This window comes from Eumetopias jubatus, unplaced genomic scaffold, assembly GCF_037043125.1.
Source record: "Eumetopias jubatus isolate StellerSeaLion01/CBP00866 unplaced genomic scaffold, mEumJub1_p1.0 scaffold_6, whole genome shotgun sequence".
Classification (NCBI taxonomy): domain Eukaryota; kingdom Metazoa; phylum Chordata; class Mammalia; order Carnivora; family Otariidae; genus Eumetopias; species Eumetopias jubatus.
In genome coordinates this window covers 100,772,505-100,788,706 of record NW_028274812.1, presented here as the reverse complement: position 1 = coordinate 100,788,706, position 16,202 = coordinate 100,772,505, and the positions used below count along the sequence as shown (strand labels likewise).

At 37.0% G+C, this 16,202-nt stretch overlaps 1 pseudogene; it reads left to right on the top strand.

Moving 5' to 3' along the window:
* The first annotated feature begins 3,676 nt into the window (after positions 1-3,676).
* On the top strand, positions 3,677-15,804 carry LOC114204620 (small ribosomal subunit protein uS17m pseudogene; annotated as a pseudogene).
* Positions 15,805-16,202: the final 398 nt, after the last annotated feature.

Sequence of the window (16,202 nt, the reverse complement as noted above, 5' to 3'; positions counted from 1 at the left end):
ATGTCTTGGAAAAAAAGTACTCCAGACCTGAGAACAGAGTAGAATGTCAGATAATCAAATACATGGTAGAGAAGCACTTTCAATTTTGCCTCTAGAAGGAAAAATTTCTCTTTCTTAGTCACCTCAGAGAATGCATTAGAGTATCAGTTACATGGTTTCCTTAAGTAGTTTCTTGCTTCTAGAGAAAATCCCCCACAAAGAAGAGAACTTGAAATATTGAGTATAAATGCCATATAAAACATCTGCTGTAGCATTCGGAGCCACTCTATCAATAATTTTAAAAAGCAATGCCATCTACATAATGGGTCAATAGCATTTAAGAAACAAACAAACAAAAAAAAAGGTGGGGAGGGAAGAATGCTTCCTAATTCAATTATGTTGAAAAGTTGACTCATTTCTTCCTGTCTGTCACAGGACAAAAATGTGAAAAGCTGAGAATTACATGCAAAAGAGAGAAGAATTGAATCTGAGATGTCAGATTTTGATTTGGCTAGCCCATGCTGCTGTACAAAAATAGCCCTAGGCATTAATCTGTCAGGTCCATTATTATGCTTATTTCTGAGATTTATACATTGGTTTATGGTAGCAATAGATATTTATTGAGTGCTGATCACCTGCCAAGCTCAGTGCTGCACACCTTAGTAGCGATGGTCCCAACCCAGTGGGTTTTCAATCTAATAAGACAGGCAAGGCAATTAAGACGCAGACTCAGAGGAAGAAAATGACTAATGCATGCAGAGGAGATGGAACAGCTTTCCTTTCCTTTGCTACACCTTGTGTAGCCCACTGTGGTGTCTTTGTTCAAGGAAGTTAAAGAAGTATTTTATAGACCAAGAGGGTGTGAAGATGGATGTCAGCAGCATGCTCAGATCACCTGTTCACTTTGGAATTTTTGACATTGATGCGAGTAGTAGATTTTCAGATGTTTTACTGGCCCAATTCAATTCCTTGTATGAGTTATTTTCTTATCCTCTTTGTTTTCTCATATCTCATTTTATTCTCCTACATATATAGCCATCATTACAATCTTTCTCCACTACAATTATCCAATGTCTCCCTTTGAAATGCCTTAATGGTCGTGTTCCCTCATTCTGGGAATGTAGCATCTTCATCAAAACGTTTATCAAGACCCTCCATACACTTGATAATGAACCTCGTGAATTAAACAGGTATGATCCCTGGTCCCCAACTCACATAAAATTTAAGACAAAAAAAATACTGAACCATTCATAGAATGTTTGTACAGACTTAATAATTATCATTTAACACATGCATTCATTAAATATTATGCTTATAAAGGTTGAAGTAAATTCAAAGGAGCTGTAAGTGAAAACAGAAGTATGGACATTACATATTCTTTATAGGGTGAAAATGATGGTAATTAGGTCCCATTCTCCTTAATTATTAAGTTGTATTATATTATTCTACATCTTTGGTACGTGAGCATATAAACTCAAGTTGCTTTATATTAAAGTATAAATTTTAGTATGAAAACTTTCTTCACTAGTGGAAGACTGTTGCTAATATTTTCAACCCAGGTAGACCTCTCTTTTAGTTCAAAAACAAAGACAACCTTTTATAAATGCATTTCAGTAGTTATTTTTTTGCATAAAGCCAAATTTATTCATTGTCATTCTTTTTTAATATTGAAGTATCCTTTTCCAAAATAGATGATTTTTTTTAAAGTTCTCACTTGGCAAAATAAAGTGTTTGCCCACAATGCAATACCACCTCATACCAGTCAGAATGGCTAAAATTAACAAGTCAGGAAATGACAGAAGTTAGCGAGGATGCAGAGAAAGGCGAACCCTCCCACACTGTTGGTGGGAATGCCAGCTGGTGCAGCCACTCTGGAAAACAGTATGGAAGTCCCTCCAAGAGTTGAAAATAGAGCTACCCTATGACCCAGCAATTGCATTACTGGATATTTACCCCAAAGATACAAATGTAGTGATCCAAAGGGGCACCTGCACCCCAGTGTTTATAATAGCAATGTCCACAATAGCCAAACTATGGGAAGAGCCCAGATGTCCAATGACAGATGAATGGATAAAGAAGATGTGATATACACACATACACACACACACACGCACACACACACACACACACACACACACACACACACAATGGAATATTATGCAGCCATCAAAAAATGAAATTTTGCCATTTGCAATGATGTGGATGGAACTAGACTGTATTATGCTAAGTGAAATAAGTTAATCAGAGAAAGACAATTATCATATGATCTCACTGATATGTGGAATTTAAGCAACAAAACAGAGGATCGTGGGGGAAGAGAGGAAAAAATAAAACAAGACAAAACCAGAAGGAGACAAACCATAAGAGACTCTTAATCATAGGAAACAAACCGAGGGTTGCTGGAGGGAGGTGGGTGGAGGGATGGGGTAACTGGGTGAAGGACATTAAAGGAGGGCATGTGATGTAATGAGCACTGGATATTATATAAGACTGATGAATCACAGGCCTGTACCTCTGAAACCAATAATACGTTACATGTCAATTTATTGAATTTAAATAAAAAATGCTTAAAAAATAAAATAAATTTTTCAGATTTACTAAAAAAATTTAAAAAAATAAGTAAAGTGTTTGCAGCCCCATATTGTTCCTCCCCTTTTTTTAAAATTTTAATTCCTGGGTAGTTAACATACACTGTTATGTTAGTTTCGGGTATACAATATAGTGATTCCACAGTTCCATATATTGTCATCAAGGTAAGTATATTTTTAATCTCCTTCACCTCTTGCACCCATCTCCCCACTTACCTCCCCTCTGGCAATCATCTGATTGTTCTCTATCAATAGTTTTATTTTTAAAGAGATTATAACCATTAGCCCATACAAAGAAGATACAGATATCTCTAAGAATCTCAACCAGCAGCCAGTGTAGGAAAACATAGACTCTCAGGAGAGCAACTGCATAATCCATAGAGTTCCAGACTACTAAATGGGTTTCCAGGGATTATAGGAGACAACATTCTCTGCAATATCCCAAATATAAAATACTACCCTGTTCACTACTATAGATCTATGAAAGAAAAGTTCCTGCACTCAAAGGATTTATAGTCAAATTGGGGGAAAAAAAACACATCAAAAAATAACCTGAAATCTAAATAAATGATGAATCAATGAGACCCATGTGTATGTACAGTAACAGTGGATGGTCTGTTGTGGTTTTGGTAGGCTCCAAAGCAATCCCAACTTTGGTCTTCTCTATTTTAAATTTAATTGTTGACCTCAGATGCATAAACTAGAATTGGTCTTGAAATACGCTCATCATTGGTCCATGCACAGGCTACTTCCATTTCATGGATTAAGAAATTAATATTTGATAGTAAAAATCAAGGGTCTTTTGCAAGCAAATCAAAGAGGGATTTAGGGACAAGAGTGATCCAGGGCCTATTAAAGCATCTTTTTTTGCATCTCTACTTAAACTGTATTCCTGAGGGCTACACTTAGACCATAGTACTCACAGTACCCATGGCAAGTGTGCACAGAGAACCAATATGAAGAAATATATTTATAAGAGAGAGACAGACAGATACACACACACACATATACACACACACAATTTTGGATTATCCAGTGTAGCTAATTATAGCTCTACACTTATGTCTGATGCCCACCTCTCTTGTGGTTCCCTTGTCCTTAACTACATAATGCAGGGCCCTTCTTCAGCTAGAAGTTGTCCTTCTTCAACTCACTACTCAGAAAGTGATGTGATTTTAACTCGCAAGCATTCACTCAAGGAGAAAGCATTCTATTGTGAGAGGTAAGCAACTCAGGGGCTAATGTGAGATGCACATTTTGCTGATATTAGTTCAAGGCTGCCATGGCCTCTGGAGGCCTGTCCCACGTGGTGATAATTAACTTTTAATGTAAGCCTGGAGGGCAAAACACTTAAGAATTACCCAGTTTTCCCCCAACAGAATGAATAGGTAAATGCTAACATATGTTTATCAATAGCTGATGTACTTAACTATTATTAGAAAGGTAAAAAAACCTTGCTTGCTGACATGTTCTTCTATTTTTCTCAATCCAGTATTATAGAGAATTGAGTGGCTAATCTTTAGAAATGTGTAGTGAGGTCATTGAATCTTAGAGATTAGATGGCTAACAGCAAGTATGAGTCATCCCTGCTGCCACTCCCATTTCTATGTTCATTTTTGGCTGGCATTGCTAATTCATCACAGAATTGTTTTTATTGACTCTGAACTCTGCTTTAGAAGCCTTCTTAATAAAGCATTTAGAGTAGACACTTTGGTCCAATGCAACATACTTGTTATGCCAGTATTAGACTATAAATTCCCCAAGTACAGGAACCAAGGTTTCTTTGCCTCATTTATTGGCTTATCCACAAATTAAATTCATCTCACTGAAGGTGTTCAGTAATACTTGGGAAGTTAGGATCTTACTCTCCTGGTTGTCTATCTGAGTTTGCTTTGGGTTGGTGCAATCTAGAATTCTTAGATTGTTTCCTTAATCCTTAAGAATGCCCAAGAGACTGGGACCCACCCAGAAAAGGAGCAGAGCAAGGAGTTTTTCATGCAACATTTATGAATTTCTCTAGATTTTCATACCCCAAATCAGAATTCCTCTTAAAAATATCAAGCTACATAAAACTGGTATCTTCTGAATGTTTTCCGCATTTACCATGAAGTAGGCACTCTATTAGATAAGGGTCTAATTAGATAGGGATACAGCAAAATAATAATCACAGCTATGACATACTAAGTACTAAATATAGGCAGGCACTGTGCTAAATGCTTTGTAAGCATTGTATAAGCAAGAGATTCATAGTAACACTTTAGAGGAAGGTACTACCATCTCAATTTTACCGATACAGAAACTGAGACACGGAGAGGATCATAGATGACCGAGTTCGAATTTGAGGTACTTTTCTACATGCCACTATAAAGCTGTTAAATATCACATGATGCATGTACCATACTGTCTTTCTAAAAGGCAAACTAATCTGAATGCCAAAACATGTCTGGCTCCAAGTTTTTCAGAGAATGAACTTTGGACTTGTGGCACTTCTGAGAAAGTCACATATTATCCATCAGTGTTTAGACAGATAAGCAGAGTCACTTTCAATGCAAAGGAATAAGAGAATTATTAAAATAATAAGACCTTATGTAATTGAGGGTGTTGCTGGGAAAACAAAGGTTTGGAAGATAGAGTTCCAGTTTCAAAAAGAAAGGCACTAACTAGTCCTCCTAAAGCTCCGTGCTCATTTTGAGAAAGGGAAGCTCACTGAGAGGTCTATAGGATGTGCCTCTGGGTAGACAGGTTTCTGCAGCTCTAAGGGCGAACGTCAGGTGTCACACTTAGGGCTGTAGACAGAAAGAAGGGCAGCTGGTGGAGGAGAAAAAAGAGACAAGCTACAAGCCACCAGTTCCTTCTTCATCTGTCCTGAGAGCAAATACCTTCCGGAAATAATGGTTCATGCTTCACTTCTGCCTCCCAAATCTTGATCAAATTCTTCCTGACCAACTCTTACCTGACATCCTACAGAGAAAGGGATACAGAAAGCATAATTCCCAGCTTATGCAAGATGGCAATAGAACAACCCAGCATGACTCTGCATGAGAACTGGCAGGGTGCTGTCAGTGAGATGAGTTCGGCAAGGTCAGGGTCAGATCCTATCTTTATTTAAAATGTTGATGTTTTTTCATCATGGACTTCTTATAGTAATTTTGACTTTTTTTTTAAATATTCGTTTATCTGTATTCCTGAATTTTGTGGTGCTCCCTTGATTTGTACGGTGGGTGCCTCACTTGACTCACACTGGTTCCAACCATGCCAGCTGGTCATGGTTCCTTTGCAGGTGGGGTGACTCCAACCTTCATTCTTGGGCCATTAGCCCTTCAGCCTGCATTGTGATATTATATTTATGCATTACCTTTCATCCCAGAACATGAGAGTATTAAGAAGTGCCCTAGTGGAATATATGCAATCTATATATACTCCTATCTGCCCTGATGTGGACTAGCAACCTGATTTCCCCTTCATAGGTCAACCAAACATCCCACTCAGTAAAATAACCCCCTTCTTTGAATACTGGATCACTACTATGAGTTCAGATAGTAGTCCTAGCTCCCATTTTAATAGAACCATTGCTATGTTCTCTCTTGGAATTTAAGACAATGAAAAAAGAACCCAAGGTTATAAGGATAGGAAGCAAAAATTGTGAGAGAGGCCATTCCCATTTCCATCCCTGTATCTCAAAGCCATGATTCCAGGATATTTTCCCAGTCCTAAAAGATGTTGCCATCCAGCGTGCCATAACTGAGCCATAATAAAAGCTATTCCACTATTTTATAAAGTTATCTGTTTTAAGTACTGGGAAACATGTTACCATGACCAGTGAATTCCATAAGCAGATCTAATTGATTATAAAATCAAGGAAAGCCTTCTTCTTTGGGAAGAAGTCCAACAAGACCACCTATTTGTGCTTTCTCACATATGATCATAATGCCAGAGACCCAACACTAGCAAAGAGCATGCTGTGAGCGGCTCTCAGGGGTGGGGTAGGGGAGAAGTGATGATCCACCATTCCCTCTTTTGACCTCAAGCCCACATGTGAGCTTTGGCTAAGCAAAGTTTGAGTACAATATTATCATGAAGCTATATTATAGTTTTATAATAAGTTATGGAATATGTATTACTACATAGACCAGTTTGTCTTCACTAGCAAAGAACACTAACTAGTTATAGGAAATCAGGACCCAGCAATACAACCTTTCTTGGTTTATGGTGATCTCTCTTTACATTATGAGGACAACTTGGTGACATTTTAATTGAAATGTGAAAGAGCCACCTACTTGATAAGGCCTCAGAAAGGAGAGTGATTTGGACTGAATGTCCCCCTCCCCCAAATATTCAAAGTTGAAATCTAATCCCCAATATGCAGTATTTGGAAGTGAGGCCTTTAGGAGGGTAGAATCCTCATGAATAAGATTAGTGCCCTGATAAGAAGAGGTCAGAGAACTAGCTCTCACTTTCTTTCCATCCTGAGAGGATACAGTGAGTAGTCAACAGTCTGGAACCAGGAAGAGGACCCTCACCAGAACCAAAACTTGCTAGAAACTTGGTCTGGGACTTTCAGCCTCCGCAACTATGAGAAACTAACTTCTACTGTTTATAAGCCACCTTGTCTATGGTACATTATTATAGTAGCCTGAAGTAAGACAAAGAGAAAAGGAAAATTAAATGCCAAATGCGTTATTCAAGGTCATGCTACTCAAAGTATAGTCCACAGACAAGCACCATCAACATCACTTAGGAACTTATTAGAAATGCATAATCTTCAGCCCCATCACAGACATACTGAACCGCAAACTACATATTAACAGGAGTCCCTGGTGATGCTGAATTAAGGTACAGCCTAAATTGTTGCCATAAAATTAAAAACACAAAGGCTTAAACAACACAGGAATTCGTGCTTCTCTCACTGAACAGTCCAATGAAGGGAGCAGGCTAGAGGAGGTAAGGAGGTTCTGCAGCACACAAAACCCAGCTTCCATCTCTGGGCCTAAAGTATCTGCTGCTGTTTTTGTCAGTTTCCACCCAGGGGGAGGAATAAAGGCAAAAGCAATCCAGGCTCACTTCTTTCTCTTAGTAGTATGACCAGAAGTGCCACAATTTATGTCCAGACCTCAGGAACACAGTTACACCTACCACAATGTACACATAATGCGGTTTTAGGTGAGGTGAAGTGTGCTCCTCTAACCACTGGAGTCCCATTGTTCAAAAAGAAGAGAAAATCAACATCAGTCAGTAATCGGCAGTGTCTGCCACACCTTTACAAGTCAGACCGTTTTCTGTCTGACTTTGACAACCCTATGAAGAAGAAGAAGACAGTGTTAATCTCACTTTTTCACATATATTATTGCTACCAGAACCAAGACAAAACTTAATAGTTCTGGACTTGTATGATCCTGGAGCAAGGTAAGAGAAAATAGATGACTATCCTGATTTATATAGCTGAAGACATTTTATTGATAGTATGATACCTCTTATCTCTTACCAGAACTTATGAGTTCTGGGATGAGGATATCTCCCTCTTAGCTTAAAATTCTACTTTTTAAAATATGCCATAGAGTTGAGAAAGTCTGCATTCCCTACAGTGTCATCTCCTCTCATCCCAGTAGGCACCAGGGTCTCCAGGAAGCTATATGATTGCCAATGGGAACTCCATCCTCAGTGTTTGCCTTGGACTGTTTCTTCATGTCTCCTTGTAAGCCACTGGTTCTTAAAACATTAAGTTCAAATTCTTCATACCTAGGCTCTTGTTTGAATCTTCCTTTACATCCAGACCAATCAACTGATCAGACAAATACCAAAATCACTCTCCCCAAACTACTATGTGCTTGGCCTCTACTAGGTGCTTTAAATACTTGATGAAGGAATGAAAACCTGGAACCTCAGTTTTTCTATGACAGTGCTTCTCAGTCATTAACTTGCACCAGGATTACTGGGAAGGCATATTAATAGGCAGTTTCCGAATTAGTAGGTCCAGGGTGGGGCCTGAAATTTTGCATTTCTAACAAATTCCTAATTGATGCTGATGTTACTGGTCCAGAGACCACATTTTGAGAACCATTACTGTAGGATTAGATGAAATTCATATTATCGCCAGAAGGATCTGTTAAATGATGAAACACAGAGGTTGACAAAGGATGGTAGCATTGCCTTATCTTAGAAAAACCAAAGTCTACACTCACACAAGACACCCATATTCATCTGAGTATTTTGCCATATGCCTTGGATATCTCATCATTAAAATGGGGATCAAATGTAAGGAAGGTGCCTTCAGCTGGAGCACACAGAGTTCCCACTACATTATAGCCACCATTATTATCATAGCCATTTATACAAAAAATTAGCAGTATAGATCATTTGAATTGTAGAGTCAACAGAAAACCTTATTTCAAGGTATAATTTATTACCCACTCTCACTGTTCACAAGTAAATATATTTTCTTTCAGAATTATGTTCTATAAACACAGTAATTTGTTTAACCCCATTATGTAGATATGAGTCACTATGAAGTATGGCCCCATTATTTTATTTTAAATGCCATAAAATATCTGGTCATATATTAATCATAAGATCTTTATTACTGAATTACTTTTAGAGCCATGGTGCCAGATAATTGAAAAGGTAAAAATGTCATTCTAAAAATCAGCCCAAACTTCTCTTAATTGCAGTAATCAATTTTCAAACTTTTTGAGTTTCAACTTTGGAATTTAAAAAATTCTAGCTATTGAAATAAATGTTTAAGTAAAACTCATGAACTAGGCTAGAATATCTTTACATACAATTCTGCTTACAAGGTGCTTTATAATCACTTTTTATCAGAGCCTCTTAATAAAAGTTCTATAAAATAGGTCAGTAATAAGTTCATAATTTTGCAAATGTAGATGATAAGGGATCTGCCTAAGGTTATACTGTACACTGGTAGCAGTTACAGATCGGAGTTTTCAGACCCTGACATTCTATTCTCCCACGCCAATCCACACTGCCTCACTACCCTGTAAATTATTGATTTAAAACCTCATTGCTACCTTAATGGGCCAGGAGGGTGTTATAAAACTTTATGAATTTACTGATTCTGACCTAGTTTATATTAATAATGCCTTATATTTTTATAGCACTTTATGGTGTTCAAAAACATTTTATATAATTTCTCGTTTGAGCCTAACACCCTCACAAGGGAGTAACCAGATTCCCTGAAGAGAAACTCTGCCCAAGATAAGAGATAAGACAAAAGTCCACTTCTCATGATTCATCCTTTCCACCTCTCCACTGATCCCTTTAGTTTATTCCAAGAACACTGGGTGAGTAACATACAGAAAAATGATCCAGTGTCAAGTCAAAGAAAAAATAGTGCTAATGTTTCAAGTGTATTACATCACTTACCCATTGGGTAAGTTCCTTAAACTCTCTGAGCCTTAGTTTGCTTATTGCTAAAATAGTGTATAGTAGGGGTGCCTGGGTGGTTCAGTTGGTTAAGTGACTGCCTTCGGCTCAGGTCATGATCCTGGAGTCCTGGGATCAAGTCCCACATCGGGCTCCCGGTTCAGCAGGGAGCCTGCTTCTCCCTCTGATCCTCTCCCCTCTCATGCTGTTTCTCTCTCTCTCTCTCTCTCAAATAAGTAAATAAATAAAATCTTTAAAAAAATAAATAAAATAAAATAAAAAAGTGTATAATAACGCCTATCTCATAAGGTCATTGGGAATACCAACAAGGTGACATATGTGAATGATTAGTGCTCAGTACATAGTAAATGCTCAGTAAATTGAAGAAATTATCACAAAAGATGAGGAGGTTGATTTCATGGGTTAAGAAGTTTCAAATTATACTACATTTAGTAAAGCTGTATAACAAGATGCATTCATATTTGAGTTGAATTTGATTACTGACTCTGGCCCTATTATCCTATTATCCTGGCCCTATGTGTTATTTTAACACATCTTTGTATTCAGTCTCCTTATCTGTAAGAATAAAATGAAGTGAGAATAACTACTTCATATGGTTTTCTAAGATTAACATTGAATAATATATGTAAGGCAATTGCACCATTCATGCTGCATGCATTTGCTTATTAAATATATTGCTTTTCTTTTTTTTTAAGATTTTATTTATTTATTTATTTGACAGAGAGAGACACAGCGAGAGAGGGAACACAAGCAGGGGGAGTGGGAGAGGGAGAAGCAGGCTTCCCACCGAGCAGGGAGCCCAATGCGGAGCTCAATCCTAGAATCCTGGGATCATGACCTGAGCCAAAGGCAGACGCTTAATGACTAAGCCACCCTGGCACCCAAATATATTGCTTTTCTTGTTCTTCTGAATTATGGGGTGGGACACTCCATGAGGGGTCTTAAGTAAACCAGAGACCAGAGAAGCAATTGCTCCCTGGATAGTTCTTAAGGATATGCCCAGGAAAGGAGAAGGCTAGCTGCCTCCTTCACAACTTTTCTGAAGTTAAGTCTTACTAAAGATATTGATTACCAGCAGATTCATGGCCATTGCCTCATCTTTTTTCTAACAGCTTTGAGATATACTTCAGATACCATACAGTTTGCCCATTTGTGTGTACAATTCGATGGTTTTTGTTTATTCAGAGTTGTGCCACCATCAGCACAATCTAAATTTAGAATATTTTCATCTCACCTAAAGAAAACGTTTTATTCATTAGCATTCCCTGTTCTCTTCCTCACTCCCTCCTTCCAAGTTCTAGGCAGTGACTAATTTATTTCCTGCTTCTATATATTTGCTTGTTATATAAATGTATATAACTATATAAAAGTATGCACATTAAATTTATGGTATTTTGTGTCTGGCTCCTTTCACTTCAGTGTTTTCAAGGTTCATACACATGAGTACTTCATTCTTTTTTTTTATTGTTCCTCCCCAAAATTTATTGTATAGATATTCCATATTTTCTTTACTCATTCATCAGTTGATGGATATTTGAGTGGTTTGCAATTTTTAAGTATTATAAATAATTCTGCTGTGATAGGTACATATCTGTTTATAATTGTAATGGTTTCCAGATGAAACAACCCTTTTATCCTTGTAAAATATCCCTCTTTATCTCTAGAAACATTAGCGATAATTTTGAAACATTAGTTTTGTCTCACACTACTATAGACTCTACAACTCTTATGGTTACTATTTGCACAGTATACCTTTCTCCATGCTTTTACTCTCAACCTATTTGTGTATTTAAATCTAAGTGTGTCTCTTGTAGACAGCATAACATCAGTCTTACAATCTCTTTTAATTGGATTGTTTAATCCATTTATAGTTAATGTTATTATTTATATAGTTGGATATACCACCGACATCTTGCTTTTATTCCCATGTGTCTGATGTCTAAAAAGACATCAAAATGTTTCTGTGCCTTTCTTTTGCTGCTTTCTTTTGCACTAAGTGAATATTTGGTAGCATAAAATTTTAGTTACTTTAATGATTATTAATGATATTTACTTTTTGAGGTATTTTCTTGGTGGTTGCTCTCGGGCTCAAAATGCTCATCTACTGGGGCACCTGGGTGGCTCAGTTGGCTAGGGGTCCGACTCTTGATTTCAGCTCAGGTCATGATCTCAGGGTCCTGGGATCTGCCCCCATTGGGCTCCTTGCTCAGCAGTGAGTCTGCTGGAAATTCTCTCTCTACCTCCCCCACTACAATTCCCCCCTGCCTGTGAACTTGCTCTCTCTCTCTCTCTAAAATAAATGAATAAATCTTTTAAAAAAAATGTTCATCTACTCATCATACTATATTTATTCTAATTTCAGAAAGATTTAGAAATTTTACTCCTGGTTTCTCTTCTCTTTTTTGTGCTCTTATTGTATACATATTGCATCTACATCTATGAAGAATTCAAAAGCAAACTTTTATTATTATTTTATATAATCATATCTTTTTAAAAAGCTAAAAAAAGAAAGCAGAGAAATAACATATTTATAGAATTTATTACATTGATTTTCTTAATTACCCTTTTTAGTTCTCTTCATTTCTTATTATGGATACTTTCTAGTGTCATTCTCTTACTATAATAGAGCTTTACATCTTGTTGCCACCTGTCTCTTTGGTCATGTTATTTTCAAAAATCATACATTTCTAAATATTATAAACCCCACAATTCATTAAATTGTTTTTTAAGTCAATGAAAAGAAAAAGTAATCAAATTGATTTGTTTTTTTATAATTACTACATACTTATTTTTCCAGAGCTCCTCACTTTTTCATGTGGATTTATTCAAAGTACTGTTTGGTTACTTGCTTTCAACCTGAAGAATTTCAATATTTCTTGTAAGATACGTCTACTAGAAACAAATTTTCCCAGTTTTTGTTTATTTGAAAATGTATTTATTTTATTGAAAATGTCACCTTCATTTTTGAAAGACTGTCGAAAGATGATTGATAGTTCCCCACTCTCCACCGTCAGGATCTTGTATATGTCTTACCACTGCCTTTAGCCACCATTGTTTCTGATAGAAAATCAGCTATTCTATTATTGAGAGTCCTCTTATATATATATGATGAGTCACTTTTTCTCTTTTCAAGATTTCCTCTTTCTCTTTATCTTTCAATGTACTGATTATGCTGGGTTTGGGTGTGGATTTCTGTGTTTATCCAAAATTGGACTGAATTTCTTGAATTAGAGTTCACTGAGTTTTTGGATATGTGGATTAATGTTTCTTTTAATCAAATTTTGGAAGTCTTCAGCTATAATTTTTTTTTAGTTTTTTTCTCCTCCTTTTTCTTCTCTCCTGGTATTCTCAATACACACTTGTTGGTATATTTATGGTGTATTACATTTCTCAGAGGTCCTGAACATATTTCTTAATTATTCCTTCTCTATGTTCTTTACATTGTATGATCTATATTCAAATTCATTGACTTTTTCTTCTCATACTCAAATCTACTTTTGAGATGTGAATTTTTCATTTCAGTTATCAGACTTTTCAACTCCAGAATTTCCATTTTTTAAAAGTTTCTTCTCCTTATTGATATTTTCTTAGATAAGGTATTGTCATCAAGTTCCTATAATCCTTTATAAAATGAGCATACTTGTAAGCTGCTTTCAAGTCTTTGTCTGGTAAATCCAACATAGGGTTCTCTAAAAGGCAATTTATATTGCCTGATTTTTTTTTTTTTTTACTTTGAATGGGTCACACTTTCCTGTTTCTTTGTATATCTCATTTTTGATGTTGTTGAAAATTGGACATTTTAGATAATACATTGTAGCTGCCACTTGTAGATAACTGTTCTTCTCCCTCTGGGGCTTGTTGTTGTTTGCTCTGATCCAAAAATGGCTCTCCTTTACCCTCTCTTTCCTTTGGTATCTCTGTTATGCTTCTTGTTCTAGTCTCACTGATCACTCCTTAAATGCTTCTTTGATGGTTCCTTGTTTCCTTCCATCATAGTAAAGCTTTCCCATATATTTTTCTTTATCTTTCCTTGGAAACTCTGACTTCTGTCTACATACTCCTTGTTGGTGTTTTCATTTACTCCTGTGGTTCCAGGTTTCAAGTGTCTGTTATCCTTGACTCATTTCTCTTTTAAGCTTCCACACTGTCAGCTGACAAGTCCCTTTGAGTCTACCTCTCTGACATCTGTAATTCTTTATCATTTTCTCTTACACCTATAAATAATACCCTGAATTGTCTCCTGCTTTTAGTCTCCATCACTCTTCTACATAATATTGACAGAATATTCTTCTTTAAGTACAGTTGAATTATGACCCTCTCTGCAGTCCCTGCCCCAAAACCTATGGAAAGAAAGAGACAGGGAGAGAGAAATGGAAGGGAGAGAGGGATGAAGGAAGAGATAAGTTCAGACTCAGACTTCAAGCTACTTTACCTTCTCATCCAAAACAGATTTTTCTCTATCAACATTCCATTATGTATCAAAGGATGTGTTCCACTTGCACACCTATGTATACATTGTCACCTCCATATAGATACTTGCTCCTTATCTCTTGCTTAGTGAAATTTTCTCTGTCATTCAAGAACATTCTCAAATGGGTGGAGCTGCTCCTCATTCTATAAACTGGAATAGATTTCTCTCTCAACCCTCATAACACTTGTTTGTATCATCTGCATGTCACAGTTAAATAGTATATTATAAGGTTGTCGGTATACACATTTCAGTTCTTCTACTCCTTGAGGGTGGATATTATTTTATTTATATCATGATGCCTAACCAAGCACATTTAACATTCATATTTATATAAAAGTGAATTTATTCAAGAGGATCTCAGATAATGATGATTATTATACTGCCACTGAGAACTTATCCATCTGATTAATTTTATTTTTTAATATGTAAGTATTTTTTAATTGAAGTTAGTTGACACATCTGATTAATTTTAACCCTTTCACAGTAGCCAGGTTGGAAAGTTCTACATTTAACCTAAAATGTTACCACTATTTTAATATTTGTGAATAATCTGAAAACAACCAACAGACTCTCTGGCCTGCCCTCTGTAGGACACACACAGGGAAAGTAGAGCTGGGAGGTGAGCTCCAGTCACGCTCTGCGGTTGCCGGTGGTGCATTCGGAGGAGCGAGAGGCTGCCCGGTGAGAGCCTGGAGGTGAGGGGAATGGCCTCACTCCCGGGGTAGTGTGGGGCGGGTGGATCGATCACCCCAACTTACCCCAGGTCTGCCGGAACTGATCAAGAAAGCAGTCCCACGTGAAGGTCTCCTCCAGTGGGGAGGACACCCCGGCTGTTCCGCCAAGGTCTTGCAGGCGTGAGTATCAAGGCTGTGAGTCTTTTGGGGACAGGCACACAGGCATGCCCAGAGGAAAGAAATAAGGGACGCCAGTAAAGACCCACATTTAGCGCTATTGAGTACCTTCTAGGTTAAACCCTCAAAGCACTCCTGTGATTAAAGCCACATCATTTCAATAGTTCATTCTTCCGTCCATGCCAAATGGATCATGGGGAAGGTGATTGGAAGAGCAATCAAAAAAACAGCTAAAGTGTTTTGGATCCCTATTTATTAAAGTACTTTAATAAGCGAAAAACCTTTGCTCACGATGCTCTTCAGCAGTGCACATTTGGGGATATGGTGCTTCTCAAAGCTCTACCTGTTCCACAAACAAAGCGCATGAAACATGAACTGGCCGAGATCATTTTCAAAATTGGACAAGTCATAGATCCATTGACCAGTAAACCCTACCTACCTGGAAAGACCAGTCAGCTTGGAAACCACCTACTTAACCAAAAATCTGGGAGAACTCAATAGCTCTTCAGCACAGTGAAAGACGATTGGAAGAAGGAGCCAAAGGGGAAGATTTACAAGTTTGCTTTATGAAAAAAGAAATTTTTCTAAGTTTCATTACAAACGGTCCAATTTCTCTTCTGGTTTTTATGGAGTAGCTAAAAGTAAATGAAGTAAAGGCCTTGTTAAAATTTTTCATAAAAGTTTAAGGTCATGTTTTAAATTTCCTTTTCATTGGACATACGTTCCTCTTACAGTAAGTGTGTCTAGCAGTCCCTTGCATTGCTGTGTAAGCTCACTGTTTTAGAAGGTGTATTTTTTTTTCATTCAGAGGAATCTTGAATTTATCTTAGAATCTTTATTTGGGGAGGAAAAATCTTTTGATATAAAACAGATAAGACTGCAGTAAGTGAATATTTATTTTTGGTATCATATATT